Here is a 9262-nt window from a genome sequence, read left to right as displayed (position 1 = left end):
GTAGCAGCTGCACCCTCACTCCCTTGCACCACCCTGATCTGATGACTCCAACTCCCACGTTGCACCTGTTCCCCACCAGAACAGAAGGACTTTGTGTTTGAGGAGGTCTCGTAACATACACTATCTCTGTTATTCCTTTGCCTGGTGCAATTATAGACTCTCATCTGTTGTTGAGGGTGAGACAACTGTTCAACGTCAGCTTCGGATGGAGCTGACACTATCTGACTGACTGTGACACACAATTTCATCAGTTTGAAACTAAGAGCATATTTGAGCCTTGCATCCTGTTGAAAGGTGCGCCGGAAGATTTTCATTTCCGATCTCTTAAGCCCTTCCCTCAGATTGATAGCCATTTAAGGAGGCTAATGCACATGCACCAGTTGGCACAGCCTCCACTAACTCACATTGGCCCCACAGTGACTGAATTGGTCTTTCCTTCCTTCTCCAAGTCTAATAGCAGTAATCAGTCAGAAATCTGCCTTAGACCATAAACAGCAACAGCTCAGTCCCCCACCTCCCCACTCGGTTTAAACCATCCCTCTGTCCCTGCTGCCCTCCCCTTTTCTTGATTTTGGTTTTACTTTCTGCCCTTGATGTTTCTATTATGATTCTGACAGTGGTAGCAGCTTGTACTAAAAAGCCCTGCTATGCAGCACTCCTACACAGCAGCCACACTTTCTTTCCGCCTCCATTGAAATTCTGTCCCCTTATGTGCGTCCCTGGGATTCCAACAATACCTAGAATTTTTATTCAGCATGCACTGCACTGCGGATATATCTGCTCTGCACTACTTGAGCTTTGTGAACTCTGTCAACTTCTTAAGTTGCAACTTCATGATCACAGAATCTAACCTGCACCCTGTCACTAAATGCAATCTTCCTTTAGCTGCTGTTTTAAAAAGACCTGTGAGTGCTGATGTCTGGTGTTTGTTTAAATAGGCCATGTCCAAACGTCTCGAGGCTCTCCTTTCATGCTCTCTGAACACAGAAAATATTTTCATTCATGTTAATGCTGTGTCAATATCCGCCCCTGTTCAACAGAAGCCCCCCTCACCTCCTGTTACGACCTGCAGAGACTCCTCCTGCCCTCCTCCCTCCCAACATACATAGTGCCACTGCTTATGTCTGTGCAAGTGTTTAATGCTTATAAGCACAGAGAGCGAGAAAAAAAGGGAAATAAAGACATCAAAAGCAAGATAGACTCAAGTGGGTGAGGGTTAGTATGTGAGTATGTGTAGATGCATTTGTGCATGAAACTGTGTGTATGTTAGTGAATGTCTGCCACTGATCACCTGCTGAGCTCCCCTCTGCTAAAGGGAGGTCAAGTCCCTGGTCTCCCACGGCAACAGAAGCAGCAGTCTGAGGATTGTGTGTTTCAGAGCCACTAGATACTCAGACCGTTTATACAGGTGGCTATCATATGGCCAGGGAAGTTTGTCCCCGAGGCACACACTGACCACAGAGACATCAGTCAGAATTTAAAAGCAGTTCTTGCTTCCTTGCCATACATCAGCCAGCACAATATTTGATATAACTTGAGTGTCTACACCAATGTTTATGCTGTTTATGTGGTTTGTAAATTCTGTATTCTAGAGAGCTCATGTTGCATTGTGTGTGATACCATGCAGCGAGAGGGACTCACTGTAAGCCACAAATGAACAAATGAAGTGTGGGTCGCCTCTGACTGAGAGGCCAGGTGTGTTATGGTTGGCTTAGCTGTGTCTACTGAGTGCGAAGTATAAAATCCACTGTGCACACCTTCATGCATATGAAATCATACGTGTAACCACTTTTAACATATGTGAAAGAGAAGTAGAAAGAGGTCTGTATGTATTCTGTTACACTCCATTATTTCCCCACATCTCCCTACTGAGTGCTGCAAACCCACAGGTAAGGCCTTAAGTAGGTGCATGTTTTGCATGAGGGACCATGGCAACAAAGCGTGGTAAATACATTTTCTGTAGCAAATATAATACCAGAAAGCTCAATGTATCATCCAAGCTCAGGTTGGTACTAAACCCCTATCAAAGACGCTATAAGGCCAGCATTTGGTTTTCTTTGCTTCCTGTGATTCAGCTCTCAGGGCATATATCTTCACTAGTAATGGGAAACACAGCCCAGGCCAGTGTTTTGCAGTCACAGATGGTGAAGAGGAGGAATGGGTAACGCCTCTGGAGTGATATGTGGAAGTGACCATCTGGTCTCATGTGTATTTGCATCCATCATCATGGTAACCTTCACATAATCTACAGGTGTTTGCTCTTTCAGGTGAATTTCGTAATGTTTTTGTGCATGAGCACAGGATGAAAAGCACATGTACATGTGGAAGCACCCATTTATATTATTTGTCCGTAATTCATAGTGACCTGAGTGTGTTTAGGGCTAAGATCGAAAAACCAGGCTTGAAAATCTTTTGGGATTTAGTCCAGTTTGTTTTAAAAATGTGTATTTGAATCGCATGGATCTGATCGCTGTTTGCAGTCAAAATAAATATAGGTATAATAATAATGGTGAGTGAAAAGCATAGACTAAACATCTGCCTCAACATGTACTTACACCGTTTTTTTCTAGCTGGCTGGTTTGTGATTTATTCCCACATAGAAATGTCTGACAAATTTCATTTAAGACAAGGGTACAGGTGTGTGGAAAACAGCTTAGTTTGGATCACTTTTGGGAAAAAACTGTGTTTTATATTGCATCAATTCAGACAACATCTGAAAAAACCTCTCTTGAAATAGACCATCCTGGCCAAACAACTTTACTTTGTGTGGCTGCGGGATGTAATTGTACCTAGCCCTTCGGTGTGTATGAGTGCACGACTCTTAGGTGTGTTAGATGCCATTTTTGCGTTTATCCGTACCTCTCAATGTTCATGAAATATGATAGCAACACGTAAATTGAATCAGAGGGCTCCCATCCTGCTCCAGGGCAGGACCACCGTGTGCTGCTGCAACAAGGGGAATATTGTGGCCATTTCTCCCTGCCTCCATTTTCTGACAATCTGCTTTGAAGTGGCTCAGAGGCAGTATGGTTTCCACCAAATCATGTGTGGATTGATTGTCTGTGACAAATTAGGGCCAGCTCCTTTCTAAACCCTGACATTAATTGCTCAACCAATCTGACAAATAAACATTCAACCATATTAAAAAAATCCCCTGTTTGATGTATGACATACATTTGAACAAAACTAGTTTAATTGAGGCCAAATGCTTGCAAAAGTACTTACAGTATCCAGATCCATGAATTAAGAGTGTGAGTCATACTTTGGGAGTATCTGTTAGTTGGTGTGGCTCTGAGTAAATTATGGGCTAGTGTGTTGTTTCCTGCATCTCTTCCTCCTACAAATGCCAGATACGCTTAACATCAACACCTTGTCCTTTTCTGAACTCAGACCTTATTATCCAGAGGACAGAGTGAGACAGCCTTTCAATACTAACTAAGTTTCAATGTTGCTTAAGCACTGACATGCAGTATGCTTTCGTCATTGTCAAACATGGGTAAGAATGTGAGTGGGAAGATGAGAATTGGGTGGAAGGTATCAGGGGCTAATACTTGTTACAGATGTGTGGTTCATTCTGGCAGAACTATCAGTTAACCTTATAACCTACACTTTATCACGCTGACTGCTTTAAATGGCACGATCCGTGACCTGTGTCACAATCTCCTGTTAATCCATCTGCAGATGTCACTTAGTTTACAATTCTTTTCAACTGTCATTAATAACCTTTGGAAATTGTTTGCCAAACACAAGCATGCTGATATACTGTATGCGTAGACATGTTTATGCACACATGTACACACAAGAATGTGGTGGGCAGTACCTTTACTTATAAATATAGACTTTTTTGTTTTTCTACAGCTGGTATTTCTTGAAGCAATAGTTTGACAATTGGAGAAATGGCCCTCTCCACTTCTGTGCATATATATCTACAAAAACAAAGTGTTAGAAAGAAACATTGTGGGTTTTCCAGGTAGTTACATGGTTCCTGTTTCAAGTTTTTGTAGTATTTATGATATCCTGAATCTAGCGTTTTAAAGTGTTTTCTCAAAATGTAATTCTATAATTTCTACTTCAACATTTTCCTCCCTCCAACTAAAACATTAACTAAAAATCCACACCAATGAAAGCCTAAAAATAAGAAAATAACATGTATAAGCTATAAAACCATTAAAAAGTTACAGTTTCAGACTGACGCCAGTGGCACTAATCAGAGCAATGCCAGAATCAGGGTGTCTGCACTGTCTGACTTCATTTCCATGTAACCTCCACCGCCTTTGTTTGTCACTTCATGTGTCCATAATTACTGACTTACAATACCACAAAAACCATTGCAAGATCCGCTTTGACTGTGTAACTGACTGGAAGTAAACATTGGGGTTTTCAAAGTCAATAAAGTCAACACTTCATGTCACTTTTCCTGGAACAAAACACACTTGTTTTGGGTCACATATTTTGAGCCAGTGTGGAGTATACGCATCAACAGAGTCTCGTACAACCATCATGCATTGTGGAAAGCACAATGTGGTCAGGAGAATTTCTTTCCTCTACCACTAATAATGTGGCAACAGAAGAAAACAGATGTGCTATTTTCATTTGTTTACCACATGAAAAGATAAGCTAATGGTTAAAATTAGACAAGAAAACACCTTGAGGGTAACACCTGCAACCAAAGCAATGGTTAAATGGCACTTTTGCTGCCAAAATGATTTTCACATTCTGACAGCTATCAAGACCAAGGCCTTAAGACATTTGAACACTACATGGCAACTGCATTTTAACTACCAGTGTGCCTTAAGCAACTCATGTGTGTCTGTTTTATGATTGACGGGACTTGGCTGCTGTAAGAAAACTGTTTCCCACTGGATTAATTAAGTTAAGTCCTATTGATCCAGCGGTGCAAAGGGAGAAAACCATTATGTCCAAATCAGGATGGAAGTAAACTCAAAAGCAATGTTTTACTGTAAAACAAGATAGAACAGCCACAGCTTTGCAACATTGCTGAGGAATGCATGTGATACAGGAAATGAAAATGTTTACTGGTAAATACGCTTTATCAGCAACAACTAGACTGGGCAGGCACAAGGGCTTTTGCCTAAAATGTATGGAATGTGTTTGCTCAATGCTAAAGGAGCGACAGTAATGTATGAGCTCCTGTATGTTGTTTATCCTTTTGAAAGAAAAACATAAGGACGATAGTTGCGATTGTGCATTCCTTATTCTTAAAACATTAGTTCTACATTTCTATGAGAAAATGGCACATCTATGGTGACAAAGAGGAATTTTGGTAGTGAATGTTTAAGTTTCCATGTCCCTAATTTATCACAGATTATATCAACACATTTTCACATGGAGTGTGGGAGCAAGCAGAGATTGAGATTGGGATTTGTGTGTGTGTATACTTGCAAATCTTTGCAACGTTTTGGCAATTTTGAACATTTAGTTATGTTCAGGGAAAGTATTTGCTTAAATACTTTACTTAGAATATTTTGTAATACAATTTAATGAACGATGATATTTTCAAATGAGGAGTCACTGATACGTTATCCTCCTTATATTGTGAAAGCGGCTGAGAATGACAGTTAGCTAAGCCTTCCACTGTGAGATGTGTTCCAGGAGCTCCGGCCAAAAAACGCTTAAACAGACATCAATCAATTACAGATTAGATGTGTGGAAGGGAGCAGCAGGCAAGAGTCAGACAGACAGGCACATTTCTTTGGATACATTGACCTCCACTCTTTGCTGCACAGACCTTTGACCCATCTCAGTGCAGCTAAGGTCAAGCCTGAGGCCTCATTCATGTATTGTCTGATCCTATCTCATCACCTCCTTTCAACGGCTTTCATGCTCTTCTTTACACTGCCGAGTTTTATTCCTTTATCTTATATCTGCATGGTTAAACAACACCCTTTCTCCTGTGTCCTTTATCTTTTACTTGTCTTAATTCTATTGTGTACAATACACATTTTACTACTACTGTTAACAAGAATTGGCAACTGTGATTTTGTTCTTGCATTGAGTGAAACCTACCTACTTTGTCCTAAATAAATATGACCATGACGTAGTAAATATACGTTCAAATTCACCCAGACTCACATGCTTGCCAATGCTGATATTGGACTGTCTAGACAATTACATTACACATCACTGTACAACTTAAGTGATTTAGTGGACTTGTACATCATTGTCACTGCATAAACAATTCAAGCAGCTTACAAACAGTCTTGGGGTAATTGACCATTCATGGGGAAGTTTATTTAAATGTAATTGCATGTTTATAAGTGCACTCCATGAGTCAAGTGTAAGCTAGTAAACTTAGAGGAAGAAAAATACTTTCCTGTTCTTTTGTTTACTTCATCTGTAAGATGTTCTAAAACTGCCTGGAGTAATCAAGTGTCTGGTGGGATAATACGGCGGAAGTTTTTCACTTGTGAACTGTCAAAATTGTGATTATAATGTTCAGATGACAGAAAGAAAATTACAGTGCAATTTTGTATTTAATGGAAACCAATTAAATACTGTAGTTCACAATTCCATGTCAAATGTAATTGTATCATGTCGGGATTATGAGGTTTTGATATGTTTGTGTGTGTGTGTGTGTGTGTGTGTGTGTGTGTGTGTGTGTGTGTGTGTGTGTGTGTGTGTGTGTGTGTGTGTGTGTGTGTGTGTGTGTGTGTTTCCTTATTCAATTATTATATACTTGTGCATAGCTTGTTTGAGATCTACTTAGGCTGCTGCTTCTTGGTTTTTGAAATGAGTCTTTGCACAAGTTTACAGTAGCAACACTACAAAATGCATCATAAGTGAAAAAGCTCCTAAGATAATGTGATGGCTTCCAGGTTTGATAAAAGACTTGGAAGAAAGTCAAAGTTCAGACTGGAGAACACATTTTGGCCACCCGTAATCTGTACTGTACCTGTATGGATAAATGTGCAACATTGTAAACACACTGACACACACATTCTCATTTTTATTTTTATCACCCATTACAGAGAAAACAAAACAACTACACGTGGCACTGTATTTTCCATTGTATCTGCCCAAGATTTGGTGAGATAATCAAAACTAATAAACACACACATAGCCACACGGCCACATCTAGTTATATAATATGATTCAATTGGCATGCATTATAAAACGCCCAATTTAAAAAAAAAATGTGTTCCTTAAGAGTGAGTAGACTGCACTATGAATATATGACATTGTTTAAAAAATAACATGAGAGCAGGTCTTTTCCACTTAGGAAATGAGCTAAAGGTTTGTCATAGCTACAGCGTAAACTTCTGTTGCCGTGCTGTCACTCATAGCAGAGAGCTGTTGAGGTCTTGCCAACTTTACAGCACAACACCAGCACCACTGCCAAGCTGCCACAGTTGAATACTCTGTCCTTTGTTTTACCCCATGCAATGAATGTGCCCCTGCATGCTAACACAAGAGTAACACGCTGCTAAAGTCTGATCGAGATAAGCCCACAGAGATACACAACCTGAGTGCGCTTCAAAAAATGATTCAGAAATTATAGTCACTCCTTTCACGGCGAAATAATAAAAAATTAAAATAACTTTAAAGTGCTCCACCCACCCGCCCACACACACACACACACACACACACACACACACACACACACACACACACACACACACACACACACACACACACACACACACACACACACACACACACACACACATACGCACACACACACACACACACACACACACACACACACACACACACACACACACACATACGCACGCACGCACGCACACACACACACACACACACACACACACACACACACACACACACACACACACACACACACACACACACATATTCTTACTACAGTATTTACTCAATGACGCAGAGAGGGACCCTGCCAGAAATCTACAGGGCTTTGATAAGTGACAGCTGGAGGGAAAAGAATAGATCATTACCTCACCCTGAGAGTGCTGTGATATACCATACCCTGCTATAAGGTGCCAGAACAGAGGTATGACATATGATATGAATGCTATTTCTCGCTTGGCTAATGGGCTGGATGCTGCCAGGGATCATTCTTTAGTTGAGTAAATGTCAGACTTGTTGTCGCTGAGTGGGCCGTGTTTGGCTGCAGGGGGACTCTGAGGGACATGCATTTCTCCCCACAGTCCCAGCTGTGTCGTGTCCTCCTTTAATAAAAAATAAATGTTGGGAGGATCCATGTGTGGTTTGCATTATGATAAACAGATCAACAAAAGAAGTGCATGCTGAAACTTGTTGCTAAATCTTCTGGTTTGGGAATTTTTCCATTAATCTTCCAGGTAAACCAAGGGGTTGTCTCTCCTCAGAACAGAGCAGCTGGAACGCACCAGTGATGAGTGCATGTGTCTTTATGTCTTCAGCAGGACTCTTCGGGGCCTAGTGAAGCATCAACCCAGTGCATTGTCACTTGTGTGAAATAAATGGGAATCTCTGCTCCATTTCACTTTTACCAAGCCTCCTGATAGGAGGGGAATAAACCCATGCCTATTTCCCACAGACGCAGTAAAGGATGCAGCAGCAGTAAAACATGATGAGTGTCTGAGGAAAAGAGTCTAATGCACTTTGCGTGTCTGGATGCAAACATGTGATCTTACATATTCACTCAGCTGCCTGCCAGATACAGATACATACTTTGCTGAGGCAAGATGAGTTTCACACGATGAAACAAGGTGAGTCATAACACTCAGAGGTGGGAGAAGTACTAAATAAAAGTAGATATACCAGAGTGTAGGAATACTCTGTTACAAGTAAAAGTCCTGCATTGAAAATGTTAGTCAAGTAAAAGTACAAATGCCATAAAAATATACTTAAAGTACCAAAAGTAAAAGTACTTATTCTTCAGATTGGTCCATTTCAGAATAGTATATATATATATGATGTGTTTTGATTATAATTATTGATGCATTAAAGTGTTATCAAAGCTGGTAAAGGTGCAACTAGTTTTAATGACTGTGTATACTGCAAGGTAGCTTGTTAATTTACTTCAGGTGTAACTAAGGTCTATTTTAAGTGTTGATTATGTTTCACATCATTAATCCAAATCTGTAAATTAACTAAAGTTATTAAATGAATGTAGTGGAGTTAAAGTACAAACTAGCATAAAATGGAAATGCTCAAGTAAGGTACAAGTATCTCAAAATGGTGCTTCAGTACAGAACTTGAGTAAATGTTCTTAGTATCTTCCCACTTCTGTTGAAACTCCCTGTACTTATTCATTTTCTATGTTACATACGATCTTGTC

This window comes from Eleginops maclovinus, chromosome 2 (genome assembly GCF_036324505.1).
Source record: "Eleginops maclovinus isolate JMC-PN-2008 ecotype Puerto Natales chromosome 2, JC_Emac_rtc_rv5, whole genome shotgun sequence".
Taxonomy (NCBI): domain Eukaryota; kingdom Metazoa; phylum Chordata; class Actinopteri; order Perciformes; family Eleginopidae; genus Eleginops; species Eleginops maclovinus.
The sequence above is the reverse complement of the archived record's forward strand: the minus strand, read 5'-3'. Positions refer to the sequence as shown.